Source organism: Fringilla coelebs, assembly GCF_963513975.1.
Source record: "Fringilla coelebs genome assembly, chromosome: 15".
NCBI classification, from domain to species: Eukaryota; Metazoa; Chordata; class Aves; order Passeriformes; family Fringillidae; genus Fringilla; species Fringilla coelebs.
Window position 1 is genome coordinate 11,181,455 of NC_140041.1, and position 19,801 is coordinate 11,201,255.

At 47.7% G+C, this 19,801-nt stretch overlaps 1 long non-coding RNA gene across 1 annotated transcript in view; it reads right to left on the reverse strand.

Annotated features, from left to right (window-relative positions):
• The window catches only part of LOC311159675, a 44,660-nt gene that overhangs the window by 11,443 nt on the left and 13,416 nt on the right, over nucleotides 1-19,801 (reverse strand). The window lies entirely within an intron of this gene.

Here is a 19,801-nt window from a genome sequence, read left to right on the forward strand (position 1 = left end):
GTATTATGGACTCCAACGTGGTGTGTGACAGCAGTAAATGTAACTGCAATACCTGATACTTAAGGATTGCTCAAGTTAAACTGGCAAATGTTGCCCTGTCTTGGGTAATGCTGAGGACTTTATTTTCCCTGGTTTTATTGCTGTAGCCAAGTAGAAAAAATACTAACAGCATTTCTCAGCAGAAAGTTGTTCCCTGATGCAACCAACTGGAGAATTGTGAGCTTCCTTGGGGAAGCAGCACCATGGAACTAACTACAGAAAGCTAGAGGGGGAGCCTGAACTCCCAGATGCTATTCCAGCATAGAAAGTCTTAGTTTTTAAAAAATAAAGACTTAATCAGAGCTTTGTTTGAGTGGTTTGGTCATGTAGACCACACCAATATATTTATAAACTTCCTTGTAAATGAACTGTGTCCTTATATGTCTGTGTGTTTTATTGGTTGATTGGTTTCACTTTAAGCACCTAGAACCTTATAACTAGGGTTAGATACTTGGGAACTTCCATTCACTGTGGAGATTATTCCACTGAGCAAAGAGCTCAATTGATTATTGACTGTAATCCTGTCTGTGGACAAAGGCAGTGTCAGTGCTGTGTGTGATTTAAAGACTTGGATTTCTCCCATTGACTGACAAATAAATATTGCCCTGTGTGAAAGCATCCCCCTGCCCAGCTGGTGAATTGTACTGTCTGTAACTGGGATAGGACATTTCTCATTCAAACAGGGCACCAGAGCACCAACAATCACCAAAAGGTCCAAAGAAAGATCCAGAGTTCCAAGAGAGATGCAGAGCCTGCTGCAGGTCAAAGGGATGTCCATGAAGGGCACAAAGGCACTCAGGAAGGGACCAGAGCAGACTTCAGATGTGTGAGGGAGCTGCTGACCCAGAGGAGACAAATGAGGAGGAGGAGAGGACGCAAAAACTGCTCTGAGGAGGAGGGGTGACCTCCAGAGATGTCCTGACAAACCCAGAGGTTTGTACAAAGTACACTCCAGAGACAGCAGTGTGCTAAGGTGACCCTTTAAAACATCAGGATGAGAGAACAGGAAAAACAAAGGCACATAGAAAAATTAAAAAGCAACAGGTTTTGTGACAAATGAGGAAAAACCCCTAAAAAATAGGAATAGCCAGCTCAATAAAAGGAAACACAAAGACAAATTTTAAAAGCTAAGGGGTACAAGGCAGAAGAAGAAAAAAATGAAAACTGGGACAGAAAAATAGATAAAAGTAGACACAGAAAAGCAATTTAAAAAATGAGAGGAGAGCGAATCTGTAGCAAAGCTTTGAGAAATCTCACAATGAAGGGTCAGACAGGCTGCAGAATTGAGTGGAACCTCACAGACTCCATAAACAACATTGTCCCTTCAATTCTATGCTAATAAGACACTTAGAAATATTCCACAATGGCAACTGTAGAATTATCTTGTCTGCTATCACTCATTTTTAAACAAGGTTCCTTTGGTTTCCGTGCAAATGCACTGACTGATGCCTTTTATTTAATTTCCATTTCATTTCATTTCACTTCATTTCATTTCTTTCATTTCTTTTCATAGATTTCTCCATTAGTCACAGGCTATTTACATAATGTGATGGAATTGGCACGTGTGGAGCTGTTCTCTGCAGAATTCACTTCACCCTCATACCTGGTGAGGAGAACCTGTTAATTCATGTAGGTGTCAGGGTTGTAACACTCCATGAATTAGTTCTTCCAGCCAGGAATGGCTGCTAGAGTCACAAGAAGCTCTGAAAGTTTGGCTCTCTCTGAAGAGACTCTCACCCCCCTCCCTTGGCAGCTCCGTTTTTGGTTGGAGACTCCTGCAGTGCTCAATTGCACGGACCCAGACCTGCAGTGAGGAGGGGCTGGCAGAGGCACAGACCTCCAGGCACACCTGCAGTGAGCTGCACTGCCTCCCCCTCCTCAGGCTCCCAGGGCACCCTGACCCTGCCCAGCACTCCCAAATCTTTCCTGCCCTCAGGAAGGGCCAACTGATTTGTCTACTAACAAGTTACAAAATGACTCCTTTCGGGACTGCACTTTTTTGGGTGGTAGAGTTGTGCCAGGTGAGTCCATGTGTTAATTTCTACCTTGACACCATCTCAGGAACTGCCATAATTGCAACAACTAAAAGCCAACCCATGATCAAATTCCCACATTTTCTGATGTAGTTGGCCAGTGGAAGCTGTTCAATCCCCATCAGATTATTGGGTTTGGGGGTGGAAGGGGTATTGGGGTTGTGTTTGCTTTTCAAATAAATTCAACCACATGTTGCATAAATTCTTACACATGAGAAGTAAACCTAGGCAAGAGTAAAAGTCAAGAATCTTTGTGTGAATAGAAAAAAGAAAGGAGATCCCAGAACAGTTCCTCCAGACCCCCAGTGCTTGGCACACAGAACCCCCAAAACCTAACCCATATTGAGGGCACAACCACCTTTTTGAAATGCTCTTTATTAACTAAAACCTGCTAAAACTTCACTTGCATTTAGGCATTCAAAGAAAACCACTGGCATACTGCACTGAGTCGTTGGCTGAAGGAAGGGAAGTCCTGTGACTGACTGGGAACAAGATTCCTGGCTTCTCATTAAAGATCAACTTGAGACTCCTTTAAAAATTTGCCACAGAATTAGCATTGAATCCGAAAGCAAAATCTGAGTTGACTGGAAGGTCAACAAACACAGGGGATAATTGCTGCTTGATGTTCCAGGAAACCCAAGCTCTGACACTAAATTTAAAAAGAAAGCCTTTGATGAATGATAACAAAAACTTTCTTTCTTCCCATCCCCATCATGCAAACAGACCAAACACAGACATACTGAGGGCATTATGCAAGAAAAACCCAACAATCATGGAAGTCCAAGTATCCTGTTAAACCTCACATCTTTATTCATTGAGATACACAAAAATCAACTCTTTCAAGAGAAAAGTTGTTTTTTGGGGTTTTTTTGATAGTCTTATTTACTTTGCTGAGTTATCAATTTACAGAGTTGATTAGCTTTTGCTTCGAGCTCTTGCCTTTTCCTAAAGAAAAATACACAGTGTATTAAGATTTTAAAGAGTACTCAAGCCATGTTAAAAGGCTGAGGTGAGTGGTAAAATACTTTCAGTGTGTTTCTGCATGGAGGGGATCTGCAGCAGCTGCACAAAAAGCATCTGAGAATAGCAGCAGCAAGTTATGAGCAAAAACAAATTATGAACAAAGAAAAACTATGAACAGTCAAATTAATTTAATCAAGGGTTGCTGTACATCTGCTGCTAAGAAATAATAGCTGCTGCTTGTTTTCTTGGAAAAGCTAAAAAAAGTCAGCTGCTAGTTTAACAATTAAGTAGAATTTAAAAATATGCAGAATGACTGAACTGCCGAGGATGTGAAGGGGCCTCTTGATATCATCCAATCTAAACCCCCATGCTCAATAAGATAAAATGCTTTTTTCTGGAATATAATCATAAATTCACATCATTAAAACTTCACCAGAAAGCTGCTCCTGGGCGGGTGCCACTGAACCACCGCTGACCCCACTGGATGTCTGGCGCTGCTCTGGTTCAGGATCTCCCCCCTCTAAAGGATTACTTTTTTTTCTCTGTCCCAGTTCATGTTGCTGACAAACTGGGAGCTGAAGTCTCTCAGAAAAACCAAAATCTCCCAGTGGAGACCACTTCAGCTGCCAGCAGGAAGGCAGAGGTGAGCGGATGTGATGTGGAGCTGCTGGTGGAGGAGGCATGAGCCTGGTGTGTCTGGGCAGATGTGCAAGCAAAAAAATAATTTTGTTTTCCTTTCTTTTTCATGCAACAAACCAAAGCAGGGCTGAAATCAATAGAAATTCGTTTCCTGCCCACTTCATCTCTGTGATCCTGATGGGTTTGAAGTTGATATTTCAGTACATGGTACAGATAGAGAGACAGACACCAGCTGAACCACCTTAGACAACCAGAATCCAGAGATCCTGCAAATTACTGCCATCTGCATTTTATATTACATATATCTAGAGGATGCTTGTCAAATTTGATCTTCATGAATATCTGTCAACCTTTTATACTGACTTCATTTGCTTTACCTCGGGAGCAACCGAGCTGCTCCCGAGGCAGGCATTCCTCACATGCCACCTTTAACAATCAGATTAGCACCGTGTTTGCTCTGAGAGCTGAAACCTCAGTGCTCAGCATTGAAATGAGGTCTGAACACAGCTCACAGCCTGGCCCCAGCTCCAGCCCTGTCCTGGAGAGGGCCATGCTCACCATATGGTGCTCCTGCGACGCCTCTGCTATTTCTAGCTTCCAATCTATTGGAATTGTGATGGAAAGATTTATAAATAAGGTTTTGGTGCCAAGATGTCTGCTCAGCACACCATAAACGTTCCTTGCAGGTGATTGAATCGGCATTGTGCTGTGCTGCCATCATAGTACAGGTTCACACTCCCTGCTCTTCCTTTACCCAATTCCTCAGACCTACTTTTACCCACTTTGCTTTCTCTCCTGCTCTTCTTGCAAACCTGTGTGTCCAGGCAATTAAATGAGTCCTTCAGTCCTTGAACCCCTCATTCTGCCAGCACCTGGCCAGCCCTGTGCCCCCCACCCCATGCCCAGCCCTCTGGGCACAGCTTCCACACAAAGTCAGGTGGAAAACCAGGTACTGACAACTCCTTCTTTTCAAAAGTTGCCCACATCCCAGTGTCAGCTTCAGGCAACTCTACCTATAAAATAACAGTTCCCCTACAAGCATTCATTTCTAGATAAATTGTTCTAAAGGATTTTTGGTAGACCAAACATTCCTTTCAAATCAAATGATTTGGGCTGTATAAAGCCCATTCTTTTTACCCTACTGTTCAGCATTTAGGTTAATCTCCCATCCAGTTTTAACATCTCAGCAGTCGTCCTCCTGCAAAAATGAACACTTTGCAGTCCTAATCAAAAAGCCTTGAAAGGCTCCAGAATTCCCAGGGGGTGACAGAGGTACAATGGAATTCTCCTTCACACAGCGAGGAACCCTCTTAAATGTCCCCAGCTGCAGCCAAGACAGAAATCTGGCTCACACAGCACTGAGTCCATCAAAAAGAAACCACTTTGGTGCCAGAGGTAGGAAATGTGTTATTATCTGGGATGGTTACACAGAGAGGAAGGTTTCTCCCAGGCTGAGTTTCCAAAATACATATATATATGTATTCATATATATGTACACCCATGTGTTCATATATACATATGTATTCATACATATATATATTCTGAAATGCATATGGGAAATGGATTCCTCCTCCTCAAAGCTCATCACCCATTTCTAGAATCCTCCAGTGCTGTTTGTTCTACCTGGATTTTCAGCTTCCCTTTCCCTCCTTCTCTCTGCCACTCCCTTACTTACGGGGAAAGATTAGAGATAACATTTCTCACAGGATTTAGCAAGAACATTTACATGATGCAAGGAGCCAGCACCAGGATTTTACAACCTGTAATTCTTCAGGTTTACCAATCAGGACAGTGAAAATCGAAGGTTTGATTTGCAGGGGGAAAACAGCAATCAACCCCCCCCCCCCCCCCCCCCCAAAAAAAAAAAAATGCCCAAAAAACCCCAAATTAAAAAAAAAAAAAGACACCAAAGCAAACAAACAAAAATACTAAAGAAACCCCAATGACAAAAAAAAAAAAAACAAACAACCAAACCCACCAAAAACACCAAAACCACAGCAGCAAAACAAAAAACCACAAAACACAATAATAAATCCCACAGACAAAAACCACAGCAAAGCACCAACACACTCTGGAACTTTTACCAGCCATGATGTATATGTGAAAAAGTTGTTGCCATTCACTCAGGTAATTTTTAAATTAAAATAAAACTACTACAAAGCATCAGAAATCAGAGGTCAAATTTTGTCACCATTAAGCAAGTAATGGGATTTTTAGCAACAGAATTCCTGCACACTAAACAACAGAGTACCAGACTCATCCTCTTCCTTCCCAGAGATTTTGGCAGCACTGTGCATTCCACAGCACATCTGAGACACCGGGCCAGCAGTACAGCAGCTGCACAGGAGCTCCTCAAAAGACATTTTCCACCTTTTCCACCTCTGCAGAGGGGAGGCAGACATCAAAGGGAGCTGCCTTCCCACCACCACCCCACCAACTCCACACCCACGGCCCCAGCCTGGCTGTACCCCTGGCACTGGGGCAGCACAGCTGCCTCAGCTGGCAGTTTGGATCAACATCCTTGTGATCTCTAGCTCAACATCAGCTGAGCCTTCCTAGGGAAACCAGTGTCCTGCCAGCGTGGGCAGACAACTCTTCCCATGCACAAATTTTGCTCTCTAAGTACTTCCAAAATGTGAGGGTTTTGGATATCACAAAGCATACACATTTGCAGATCAGCTCCCTCATTTCAAGTGTGACCAAAGGTCAGGACAAACTCAGCTCTAGATCCTTGCCCAGGTTTCCTCATTCTGCTTGGACTCCCAGCAGTGCCTTTTTGCATTTTCCTGGAGTACCTCAGCTCTTCCTGCACCAGCCCCGTGTCAGCTCTGCTTCCCCAGAAACCCAGAGCTCTGTTTGCCCAAGTGCCACACCTTGCACCAGCCCTGCTACAGCCAGTGTGCAGACACTGCATCATCAATGAATTGACACAGCTGCATTAGACAAAGCCCAGAGAGAATCCAGACCAGCTTTGTGCATGAGCTGCCCGAGCTCTGAGTTCCACATCGTGCTCATTATTCTGTGGGGAAAGGTGAAATTGTATTTTTCTCCTAGTGGCCTCAATGTAAATATGAAGAGCCTGAATTTGTGAAACAATCAGATTTTTTTTCCTTGGCTCAGTCTTGAAAAGAAGGAAGAAAAACAACCAAAAGTCTCTCCCCATCTCACTCTTTTATAGTATTGACATTTTGTCTTGTTATCTCTGGAGCCTCAGTCACAAGGCTGGTGGAATTGCTCCAGTCCATAATAATTATCACCCACACCATAAACCCATTATGACAGAACCTGTCATTATTGCCATATATTGTCATTATTGTCATTATCTGCCATCCTTGTTTGGCCAAGGCAGCAGCTGTGGTGGGCACACCTGCAGTACAGCTGGGCTGGGCAGCACGGCAAGAACCTGCACAAGGCAAATCTTCAGCTGGGACAATTCTTCGCTTTTTTTGAAAAAGAAGCAAAACAACAAAAAATTTAAGAGGTGTGGTTATTTTATCACCATATTTCCTGCCAGTCTTTTATGGGTACAAACTATTATTGTGTTGCAGAAAACCAAGACAGAATTATGCTTAGATTGTATCTAATTAATTTTTCATACTAAACCCTTCTTGTTGCCAGATGGCTGATGTGTGGCCATCTAGAAACCAGAAGGTGCCAGTCAGAAACAGACAAAGCCCTCAGCTTTGTTCACTGAGCCCCTTTTTAACCTACAGCCTGGCCAGACAAATTGTACTGTGTACCTTTGAACACAGAAGTCATTTAAGAGACACACAAATCTTTACAATTCAGAATTATTCTTTCTCATTCAAAGCCATCACTCTCCAGGGTAAAATACAATGAGGACAGAGTATTAACCTTGGAATTATCTTTAACAATGTCAAAAGATCTTTGTGTCACCATCATCATCATCATCATCATCTAACCTGGGCCCTTGAGAAAGAAGCACATGGAAACCAAGAGCCTGGGTCTGCTGTGGCTCCTTTTGTCACCTCCAAGGCACAGTTTGGTGGCAAAGGAAGAGCATCCCCAGAAGGGCAGCTGACAGAGAGTGCTGCAAATCCAGCACAGCCACCTTCCAGCCCCAGGTTTGTCACTGCCTGTGCAGAGAGGAGCACAGCCCCATCTCCCTCTCACAGGTGAAGCCTGGCCTTGCCCCAACAGGGCAAAGGCATTTCTGTCCTGTGTGTGCCAGCTACCCACTGGCTAACATTTGACAGAATGTCACACAGAAAGGGGAAAACTGCTCCTTAATTATAGTCCTTCTGTTGTTCCACTCAGGGGTTTTATTAAAAGGGAAAAAGCATAGAGAGCAGCTAATCAGCTGCTCTTAACAAATGAAGGTCTGGAGATTGATTTTTCAAGTGATTAGTGGTGCAAACACATTTTCACAACTCAAAATCTTTGCATTTTTATCCAACTGCTATTTTCATTAACCAAGGAAGGGTCAGAGAGGGACAGTTAACAGCCAACACCATCCTCAAATACTGATGGCTTTATTACCACAGCACACAGATCTAAAAACCTCTAGTGCAGCTCTGTTCCCATAGCCCCAGGAGCTCCACAGGTGCAGCTTAATTAGAAGCAAAAGCAGTTCCTGTACCTTTGCACACACAGTCCTTTCATGACAAGGCATCACTTGCTGGACAAAACTCCCCCCAGCTTGGCCCAAGCCATTCCCTGTCTCCAGCAGCATTTAGCACCATTTCTGCTCGAGTTAGGAGCTCTAATGACAGCAGCTGCCAGCAGCCTGTGGGCTGAAATAGGAATGGGAAAGGCTCAGACAGATGATACACCCTGAGGGGAGCTCACAATGAGCATGGTGGCATCAGACAGGTCACACAGCTTCTGAGCTGGCCCTGCTCCTCCCCGTGCTCCTTCCCATCTGTGCTGGTCCCTCCAGGTGTCCAGCACTCACAGCTGACTCTTGCTGGGGCTGGGAGCACTGAGTGCCCAGCACTCACCAATTACAAGCCACAAAAACTACAGTCTGCTGTATAGATTAATAACTAGATTTAATTCAAACCTCCAAAAAGGATGGTTTTAATAAAAATCATCACTTGTTTACCACTTGTTGCCTAATTTTCTGAAGGTGGAAATCAGGCAGGGCTCACCAGTTGCTCTTGGAGAGGAGCCCATTGTCTAATGTAGGGCTCTCACAAAACCCCACAAGCCCCAACCTGCCCTACCCAGCACGGGCAGCAGAAGCAAGCACTGGCAGCAGCCATGGGACAGTCCCAAATGACACAGACACTGGTGCAATGCATCCAGTCAGGGATGTTCCTCCTCTCCCCAGTGCAGCTTTAAGGCCATAAATCACAAATGAATGCATCCAGGACCTAGATGTGGATGCCTCGTGCTCACACGGGCTCAGAGACAATCTCCCTGCAGTTCTCAGGGGAGTTAATTCCTGCACTGTGGGCCCCTGGTGTAATCAAGGTATGAGAAGGAATGCATTACATAAATATATATTCATCACAGGGAAGAGAACAGCCAAGACCAGTTTTCAGTTTTGCTTCTGCACTTAGACATGCTTTGTAGATATTTTCCTTCAGCAAATGACTCAATCCGTCACAATTAAAGTAACACAATATAATCTTTCCTTTGATTTAATTGCTCCCCTTCTGCCAAATATTCAAGTTCAAAATACATTCAAAGCAATATTTAAAATAGGAAGATTATTTTCAGAATTAGCACAAATCTCCTAATGGGTTCAGAATTACATGCTGGGAGTCTTGCAGTGCATTGGGTTTTGGTACTTAATTTAAAACTATTTCCAAGGTATGCCAGCATGAATCTGAGATGTTTCCCAGGGAGCTCTAATGGACTTGGGTATTCAAATCCCTCAGAAGATCAATCTTCTCTCCCATGTGCTGCTGCAAACCCTCTCCTTCCCCAGTGTGCTCAGGGCAGAGCTGCTCCTCTTGGACCCAGGGTGGTGCCCACAGCCCACGGGCACCAAGCCCTGCATCCTCACCAGGCACCAGCCCACAGCATCTGCAGCTCAGATATCTGCCCAGCTCAGGGGCAAGGCCATGGGGAAGGTCACAGGTGAGAGATGCACAGAAAGACACCGAGGAGAAACTCAAGACAGTGTCCATGGCTTTGGAAAAACACCCAGGGAGAGGCAAGGACCAGCTACAAAACCACATGGCCTCAGCAACTCTGCTCGGGCAGATTTGACCTGACAACTTAAAAGCTTTCACTAATAGTGCCACAAGCTTGCCCCAGGTAAAGCACATGTACAGAAATGTTTGTTAAACAACAAACCAGAGCTGTGCTCAGAGCTTTGCCACTCTCCTGTGGCAAGTGGAGAGGAGTGATTCAACATCACCATTAATGAATGCAGGCTCTTCTGTCCTTTCCTCCTGGCTTTGTTTTGCACTCCTGTCCCTTGCTGTACCTGCTGAATGCTGAATTTCATGTCCAGGCTCTGCTGTGGAGAGCTGCCAGTGCTGAAACTTCTTAGCACAGAGCTGGGGAGCTGTCAGCCTGCTGGGGCAGCTGCATCAGGGGCTGCAGCTCCTGCTCAGGGATACCATGCACCCAGACATGGCAGAGCAGCTCATCCCAGCCTGCAGCTCCACCAGGCTGCCTTCCATCCCAGCCCTGAGGGGGCTGCTCGGTGCCCACCTGGGCAACAAGGAGCTCTGTCCCACCCAGCAGAAATCAAACCTTTTCTTTCTTTGTCTGGCTGCAAACAACTCAAACCACTGCAGTGAGGCACCCACAAGGGGAAGGGGATTACAGGTGAAACTACAGTCTCCAGCTGTCCATGAAGATGCTTAGATTAAAAAAAAAAACCAAAACCAAACAAAACCAAACAAAACCGGAAAAACTCCAATCAACCAAACAAAAAACCCAAAACCACAGCAGCAAGTAAAAAAAAACCAAGCAGATAAACAAAAAAAAACACCCCACCTCTGCTCTGAGCTGGATTTTAGAGGTAAAATTCCTGTCCTATTTCAGCAGCTTGGTCACAGCCGAGGCTGTGCTGAGGAGCCCGAGCTGTGTGAGCAGCACAGGCTGCTGGTGCCATCTGCCGTTCCGGCAGCCACAGGCACATCAGCAACAGCAGCACAGAAGATTAAGACCTGACTAATTCGTGTCTGGCATAAATGAAAATCCTTCAGATGCCTGAGGGTCTCCTGTGACAATTTAGGGATAAACGAGGTTTTAGGCAAAATTTACTTACATGGGAAATATCACAAGCAAATCCTTGCTGACACAGTCCTTGATGCTGCATGAAATTAGACACAATGCTCAGTGCCCTTCTAGAAGCAAAGAATGGGGTAGAAACAGAGATAGACACTTACTTTTAGGGTGAAATTACTTTTAGCTTTAGCTTAGTTAGTTACTTTTAGCTCCTCAGCCTGGAGTTTAACTCCTGCAGCTCAATAATCCAGCAGTCCCAAGGAGAAGAGCACCAAGCTGGTCTCCTAACAATTATCTCCTGTTTAGGACAAAAAAACATCTCCATATATAAAACCAGAGAGAATCCCAGCCTCTGATCCAGCTCCTCCACTGAAGGCACTTGCAGAGGCTCACAATCCCCACCTGGAAAACTGCCTTTCCAAAACACCCAGTTTGCACCCCGACCTGACACAGACAGCAGTGTGAGTTTCACCAGGTCCCAATTCAGCTGCCTCATATGAGAATCATTTTCACTGTTCTTACAGAGTGCTATTTATACTGACAATTGGGCTCTGCCTTAAGCACTTAAGCCTGCTGTCTGGCCAGAAAACAGGCTTCCCACCACCTTCCCTGCCTCTTCCTGCACCTGCTGTCCCCAAATGCTGATCAAAGGTGCTGTGCCACGCACAGGAGTCAGGAGGAATATATCTGCCAGAGCACAGGCAACTTAACTTTTAAATGTCCTTGTTTATGGTCACGAAAACCTGCAAACTTGAGGGCCAGAGGTGCTGGTGTGTCCATCAAGAGAGCTGCAGCTGTTGGTCTGGCATCCTGAGCACGCTGGGGAGCTCCTGCCAGAGCTAAAAGCAGCGAGCGCGGGCGGCGCGCCGCGATCCACGCTCTGCACGTGTCCTGGCCAGCCCTGCTCAGGCAGCCCCGGGAAAAGGCTCTGCTTTCTCTGCCTCAATAATTTAACTCCATCTCCTAAGCACCAAGGGGAAAACCCAGCTGTAGGAACCACTGTCGTGATGGGAAATGGAAGTGGAGGTGGTGGTGAGCGCAGCCCTGTCTGCTTTAGCGAGTGGGTTGCTCAGGGAAAGGCCAGGATAAAAGATTGCTCTCTGGAAACATCTCGGCTGCAAAGCCTAGTCCCACACCCAGAGAGGAAGCTCAAATAAAACTCTGACGTGTTTTGCAGCCTGCAGAGGACCCAGCTGGGGGACACATCAGTACAGACTATAGATATCAGGGCAAGTGTCCCACCCAGGGCTGGCAAGCACCCAACAATGTTCACCCCTCCTCAAACTGCCTATAGACAAGTCTGTATAGCCCAGACTGGCACAGGCTTAAATTACAGTGGAAAATACATTAGATACATCAAAATACCTGAAATGAAACCCCAGGGAATGCTGCCTGAAAGCAGCACTAAGAGAGCTGTAAGAGCACCCAATAAAGCGGTGCCTCAAGGCAGCATCCAGTAATGTCTTTATTGCAGCACTCTGGGAGAACTTTAATCTGAGCCTAGCCAGTCTCCCCACTAAAATATTGTTCCTGGGATTCAGGATGTGGAGGGCAAGCAGGCACCTCTGCTAAGCTGCTTTCAGAAGTTAATACTGACAGATGACTGAGGATATCTGCCAGCAATGCCACCTCTGTTATGCAGTAGCAATGTTCCACATCGCTCATGCTCATCTGCCCTCCTTTTCCACCACACTTGCTCAATCCCCTTGAAGTCTACAAATATGCACCAGCATAATTGAGAAGAATATTTGGCTAATGTGGTCAGAGATAATCTGAATTTACAAGATGCCCATGATAAGCACCTAGCTAAAACTACTGATCTGTTTGGCTCACTGAGAATATCAGATCTTAAATGGAACAACAATGTCAGCAGAAAGGTCAAATGTGTCCCTGTTGTCCAAACAGAGCCCTCACAGAAACCTGCCCTGCTCCTCTGGAGCCAGAGGAACTGGACCAGCCCAAATCTGGGGCTGGAGCCGTGTGCTGGTGGAGGGGAAGGCAGCCCAGCCAGTGCTCGTCTCAGGCTTGGTTCAGTTTAACCAGACTTGGCTGAGCCTACTGGTGAGTCCAGTTTCAGACAGGTTGGATGAAGTGTAACCAGCCCAACCTGGCAGAGTCTACCAGAGTTTGCCACCCACGTGGAGTCCCCGGTGTGGGAAGACAGGAGGGGAGGCTTGGGGAGACTGCAGGACGCACTCAGCCCCTCTGCTGCCTTGTGCCATCAGCCAGGCTGTGACAATGACACCTCCAGGTGGCTGAAACCTCCCAGAGGCTCTCCTCTCTCACAAAGGGTGATGTTCACTTGCAGTCACATTCTCTGTCCTGTCAGAAGCTGTCCTGGAGGAAGAGCCCTGGCTGTCCCCAGCAGTGTCCCCACCCTCCCCCAGCCCTGCAGGTGGGTGCAGGAGCTGTCCTGGCACACCCAGCCCCAGCCAGCCTGTCACTGCCACAGATAACCTGGAACTCTTTGGGAAACTCCTGCTGGGACCTGCCAGCCTACCTGGAGCTCCTCTCTCCCGAAATTCCCAACACTGCCAGGCTCCCTCCCTATCCCCAGCTCCCTTGTGACACAAACACCAGCTTGTGCCCAGCTTCTTCACACAGGAGTGGAAAGATGAGCTGGGTTTCTTCAGGAAGGGAGGAGTTCCTGCCTGAACTCTGAATAAAACAGTCAGAATTAATTCAATTTTTACTGTCAAAACTGCCCCAGACACCAGCTTGCCACTGAAGATACCCAATCTCTCCACAGGGCCCATCTCTTCATCTCCACAAGAAGATTTTTGTTATCTGCACTCCTCATTCAGAAATCTCTCTGAAAAAAAAAATTAAAATTAAAAAGAAGTCCCTATTATTCTGCCTCAGAATTCAATGTATAAATTGAAATGTCACTTCAGAGGCTCTTGACAAAGCAATTCAGGAAGGAGGGCCCCAGCATCTGTGGCCTTTGCACCTGCTGCTTTTCCATTTTGGGAAGGGTTTAAGATGGCTGGAATAGTCAGTCTCTTCCCACCACCCCTGCATCCAAAAAGCTCCTAAAGTTCATCTGGGAATCACTCCCCCAAGAGGTGAATAACAGTTTAAATTCCTCCAGCTGGATTTTCTGGTGAGAGGATCCAAGTAAATCCCCTTGACTTGTGGCAGAATTTCCAGAAGAAGGGGAGAGATGTCAGGACCCATCCCATCCTCAAGCCCAAATGGTTTTGATACACAAAAAATGCAGCAGCAGCCATTAGTAACAGTGCCAGGAGAGATGCTTTAGACAAGAGTAATTTATGCCCTTTCACACAGCTTCTGGGACTCGGTGTGAATAAAGCAGGAAAGCAATAGGAAAAGTTTGGGAGTTTGTGCTTGCAGGAAAGCCAACTACAAGTCATGTTTGAAACTGGGAATCTGGGGAGTCTCACAAAAGGTAAAGAATCATTCAGTACCTCACCTCCTGGGCAGGGTTCTGCAAAGCAGCTGGGTTATTTCCATGGCCACAAAGCTGCTGAAGGCTGGCCAAGCCAAGCCTGAGCAGGATAAGCCCAGCCCAGCCATGGAAGGGCACGGCTGTGGGGGCAGGCAGGAACCAATTTGTTCACAGACACTTGCAGAGCAATGGCAGCTTTGTCTGGGGACCACACAAAGCAATTCCTCCAAGGGCTGGGGGCACAGGAACCCCCCTACACCTGCTGCAGTGACACTGGGGACACAGCCCTCCCTCCCCAGCACTCCTCACTGCACCTTGTGTGAAATGCAGGTGTACAGTGCAGCTCTGCCATCATCACCACATCCCCTCAGCTCCCACAGGCTTCACAGCACCAGCCCTGCTGGCTCTTTCACCAGGCTGCTCAAGCCAGACAGACACTTGCTGGCTCCACCAAGGTGCCTCCCTGCATTCCTCAGCATCTGGGAAGAAGCTCAGGTTTGCTTTCTATCCCAAGTGAATAGGAAATTCTTTACATTCCAGATCTGTATAAGAGAGTCCTGCTTCTAATGAATTTTTTCTGCACTTCTCTTTCAATGTGGAGAGCCACAATCGACCTGAGCTGGCATCTTTCCAGCACTCAGGGCTATTAGCATTTCAAATTATAATCAATTATGGATCTGGCCACCTTTGTATCTCACAACACTGGACCTGTTTTGTTCCAGCTAATGGTGCCACCCTGTTGACTTTCAAAGAGGCTGGAGGAATAAATTGCTGCAGTTTATTCCCATACAGCTGACATTCCCGCCATGCCATCACTCACAAGCAGGGATGTGAACATTAGAAATGTAACCCACCACCCCAGACAGCCTCCAGACCTCGGAGGGAGCTGCTGGAGAGGAGACTTTCCACTTCAAGACTCAGCACTGACACAAACTGCTGGCAGCAAGAGCCCCAAAACCAAACTGATGGCTCACAGAGGTGAGTAACACTTTCATTTCTAGCATATTAACCCTGTTCTCAGGATGTTTGATGCTTCTCAGAGGTGGGGAATAGAGGCAGGGATATGATTTTCCTTTTCAGAGAGCAGCATTCCCTTTGCTGGCACACCAAGCTCTGCTCTTACCTTCAGCCTCATCAAGGGTGGTCATTTGAGCATCCTGGCAACCCAGGAGCTCCAGACCCGCAGCATTCTTGGCTCAGTCCTGCTGCCTGGCACCCTGGCACCCAGGAGGATTGTGCTTTCAGAGCAGAGAGGACTCCACTGCCAGCCAGGGCACCCCAGCTCCTCAGCAGGGGCACGAGGGGTGAAGCCACAACGAGCTCTGCCCCCTGAATGTCTCACTGCATTTCTGAGCTGCTCTGCAGGCAGCCAATCCACCAGTGCTCCCTTTGGTGTCCTGGGCTGAGAGCAGGTGAGATGGTGCCCAGGACCCTCAGCTGTGATGTGGGCTGGGCTGTGCAGCAGAGCACCCACAGGGCTCCAGAGCCTGCTCCCAAGTGTGGCTCATGGGCAGGGAAAGAGAAAAGAGGTGGAGGTGCTACAGGGAAGAAAGTGGCCAGAAATTATAACACAACTTCTCACTGGGTGTCTTTTCAGAGCTCTGAGAGCTATAGGTAATGCAGGTACCCAGAACCACAGCAGTGGGGTTTGGATTTAGTCCTTCACCCTGTGCTCCACCTGGCAGCAGCTCAGGCTGCTCTGATTCCCTGCATCATTTACAGCCACACAAGTTCCCTGTCCACCCCGTGCCACCAGGACACATCGCTGGCTGTCCTGTGCCACAGCCAAGGAGGAAGGACAGCCTGGCTGTGCCTCTGCAGCAGGGCAGCAGCAGAGGGTGACCCCAGGCCATGGGCAGGGTGGGCTGTGCCTGGGCAGGAGCCACAGCCCAGCCCCAAGGCACAATGAGCACCGTGCCCACCTCTGCAGGCTTCATCCACAGGGCTGTGAGGATGGCCAGGTGGGGATGGGAGCAGGGAGCAAGAAAACTGAGTGGTGTGTCTTCAGTGCCTGAGAGAGGCACTAAATACTATTAACAAAAAACTGTAACTCTGCCTCTGCTGCTAATTTAACCTATAACACTTTAAACTCATTTACTGACCAGCTCTCTAAGCAGAAGCAAACTTCGCATTTTTAGCAGGGAGGGCAGGCAGACACAAAGCTTTCCTGTGCCTCACAGTGCACACATGCTTTTTTATTGGCATTTCCCAGTTTCCAAAGGTCACACAGGGAGGGGGACAGCCCCTTGCTGGGTGCCAGGCCTGCAGCACAAGCTGGGGCTCAAAGCCACCCTGACATGGCTGTACTTGTGACAATTTCCAATGCAGTTGGGTACACATTAAATTAGGCATTTTTTGGTTTGGAGAGACTTTGCAATAATTAAACAATATAAATTGTGGGACGTTTGAGCTGAATTTTGGCACATATGCTACCTCTGCCACTCTCCAGAAGACAGGAAATTAAAGCCCTTCTGTATTTTTGGGGGTTTTCTACCCAGAAAGTTTGTGTTAGCTGCCAAAAAGAAGGTAATCCAGGCACACATTGAGATCACTGCCTAGATGTGCTCTTGGCAATTAACATGATGTCTAGCAAATCAACTTTTCACCGTAGAACACCTTTTCACAAGAAGGGAACACAGGGAGCACGACCAGGAAACCTTTTCAGAATTGCAAACACAAACAGGTGAAGCATAGTAGCAATGCAATAATTACAGGGTGAGAGAAATAGGTAAGGCATGCCTCACTTTTCCAAAGAAATGGCATTAAAATCTGAGTTTAGGCCCAGCATGTCTCTGCTTACACATTTACAGCTCTGATTTATAATGAGTCAAGTGCAGGCTGAAACCAGGCCTGGCTGCTGGTGGCCTTTGGGTGGAAATGAGCAGATTTGCTGTAGCAAAGCACTCGGGTTGCTCACAGCCCCAGAGTTTTGTATGACACCAGCTGCTTCCATATCAAATGCTGTCCCTGGAGTTAAAATTAGCCTGATCCTATTTCTGGGGGGGTTTTGGCTGTGCAGCCACTGCCCATGGGCTGCTGGCTGTGAGCAGTCACTGCCTGGCACCAGCTGGGCACTGGGGGTCTGTGGGAGCCCAGATCCCACAGAATTCATTGAAACCAACCTTTCCTCCTCCTTGGGCACGTGGCACTGTCACAGGAGGTGCTTGGGAGAGCTTGGATGGCACAGCCTTGACGCCTGCTGGGCACAGATAATAACCATTAGAACTCATTTTTCATTCAAGAAACATCTGTGCAAGTTATTTAATTTTATACAGTTCTTTCTGCCAGCTCAATTTTCTGTGAAATGGCTTGGGGTTTGTGAAGTTATTTCCCTATAAAAGGCTGCCTTTGACTGTACAGTGACAGGTTAATTCAGGCAATTTGAACAATGATGGTTTGGGGAATTGGCACCTTTAACTGCTTCATAGTCTACACCTTAGCTCTACCCACAGGCTTCCAAACGACAGTGCTTGGCAATATCCTGGTTATTTACACTTTTTAAATGCACAGTTTATGCTCTGTGTAAAAGCTTCCAGACAGGAATAGTTTTCTTTACCACATTTTACAGTGCAAGAAGTAGGTGCCTGCCCTGAGTTTTGTGGTGGTGCTGTAGCACATGCAACAGGCTGTTCTTCCTGACTTGGTTATATTCTGGTTCCCAGCAGTTTTGGATAATCACCACAAGCCCTGCTGCTGAATCAGAGCTCTTGGTGTAGACTCAAATTCTCTTTTAGATGCTGAAGCTGCCCCAGCTCCTCTGGTGGAGGAATCAGGGGTAGGACCTGAAAACAAGTGTTTAAGAGACCCCAGCTCTGCCCCACTGCACAGCAGCCCTCCAGCCCCTGCAAGAGGAAAAAACTATAGAAAATGCCCTCCTTATGTTGGCATCCCTGCACCAGCTGCACCCCCTGCTCCCCCTCTCTCCACAGCACTCACAGCCTGCTCCAGCACCATTTGAATCCTGCTGGAGATTGCTCTGCTGCTCAGGTGGCAGCAGAGGGAAGAGCTTTGCCCCAGCTTGGGAGGAGCTGGCCAGAGACCCCAACCCCGGGCTCTCCTCCCACTGCCCAGCCTGCAGCACTGCACAGGTGGATGGAGGGAGCCAGGTTACACATCCCTCCTGCCCAGGAGCTGCTCCTGTGGCTGACAGGCTCAGCACAAACCCCCCAGCTCCTGGGGGAACCCCAGCACTGGGGTGTGCCTCTGGAAAGGCGCCTCTGGCCAGAACCTTGCCCCACCACCACGAGGACGTGGCACCACCTCTCAGCAGCCCAGACAGACCAGTCTCTGACCAGTGGGCTAAAAACATCTCCTGGAGTGTCAGGGAAACCAGAAACCAGAGAGCTTGAAATAGCACTCCTCCCAGCACACAGGCTCCAGGGGGTTCTGGTGAACTGTGCTGGTTCAGATCTCACCCCCTGAGCCTGCTCTGCTCTGCCTGTCCCAGGCTGAGCTCTGCTGATGGAGCTGAGCTAGGACAGGACCTCTGGGCCAGAATTCCCTGAGGGCACAGCTGAGGGGTGCTGAAGGATTCTGGCACAGCTCCCCTGCCTGGGGCATTGTCTGGGAGCAGCTCCCATGGAGCAGGACTGTCACCCCCTGCCCTTACTGCAGCCTCCTGCAGCAGCAGCACGAGCAGCTCAGGAGCCTGGCGTGCCCTGGGACAGCATTCCCCAGGCTACAGCATTTCAGCAGGCTCAGGAGCTTTGCTTCCTCTCTGGACCTGCCAGCTTTGATGATTTCAGGTCTGCATGGCAGCAGCATCAGAGCAGCAGTCAGTAAGCACTTGAGGGACACCTGTGTGACAGGAGATGACAGAAGCTACAGCAGGCACGTGCTGCTTTGCATAGCACTTTGGAGAAAAATGTTATGCAGGCTCTGCAAAAGCTACCCCACATTCCCATTTGCATCTGAGTGCAACAGAGCTGCTGCTGTCACTCTGGAGACATTCCATTTGAATGTGTTCCCATCTGAGGACATACTTTCCTTTTATTCCCATGCAAATGAAATCAGCTAAGTAAAATCATGATGTTTGGGGACAGAAAAGGCTTTTTCTCCATTTTGGTAATTACTATTATAGCAAAGACATCCTGTGCTACACGGTGCTGTACCAGTTGCAATTCCTGCAGCGCTGTTCAGAAAAATTCCTTCTTCCTGGAGGAGGGACACATGTAACAGGTGTGGTCTGGGGCCAGTGGAGATCAGAACTCCCCATGATCTGCAGAAAATGCAAACGTAAGGGTACAGCCACGGCAGCAGAGTCATCCTTGGGGCTCTGGATAGCAAAGCCATGAGTCACAGTTACTGCACTGGTCACACAATTCCCATCTCCTAAGCCTGCTGGAACGAGAGCCACCTCCTTGAAGGTGTGCCGCACACGGAGCACGGGGCAGGACAGGCTCCTGGCGCTCCTCTCTGGCCCCGTTAACCCGATCCTCCCTCTGACAGGGGCACTGGGCCCTGCTGGGGAGGTCAGCTCACTCCCTGCCCGAACAGTGCACGGCACAATTTCTACCTTAAAAATAAAACACTGAGTTTCTGTGTTATGGCTGAGGCACAAATGCAG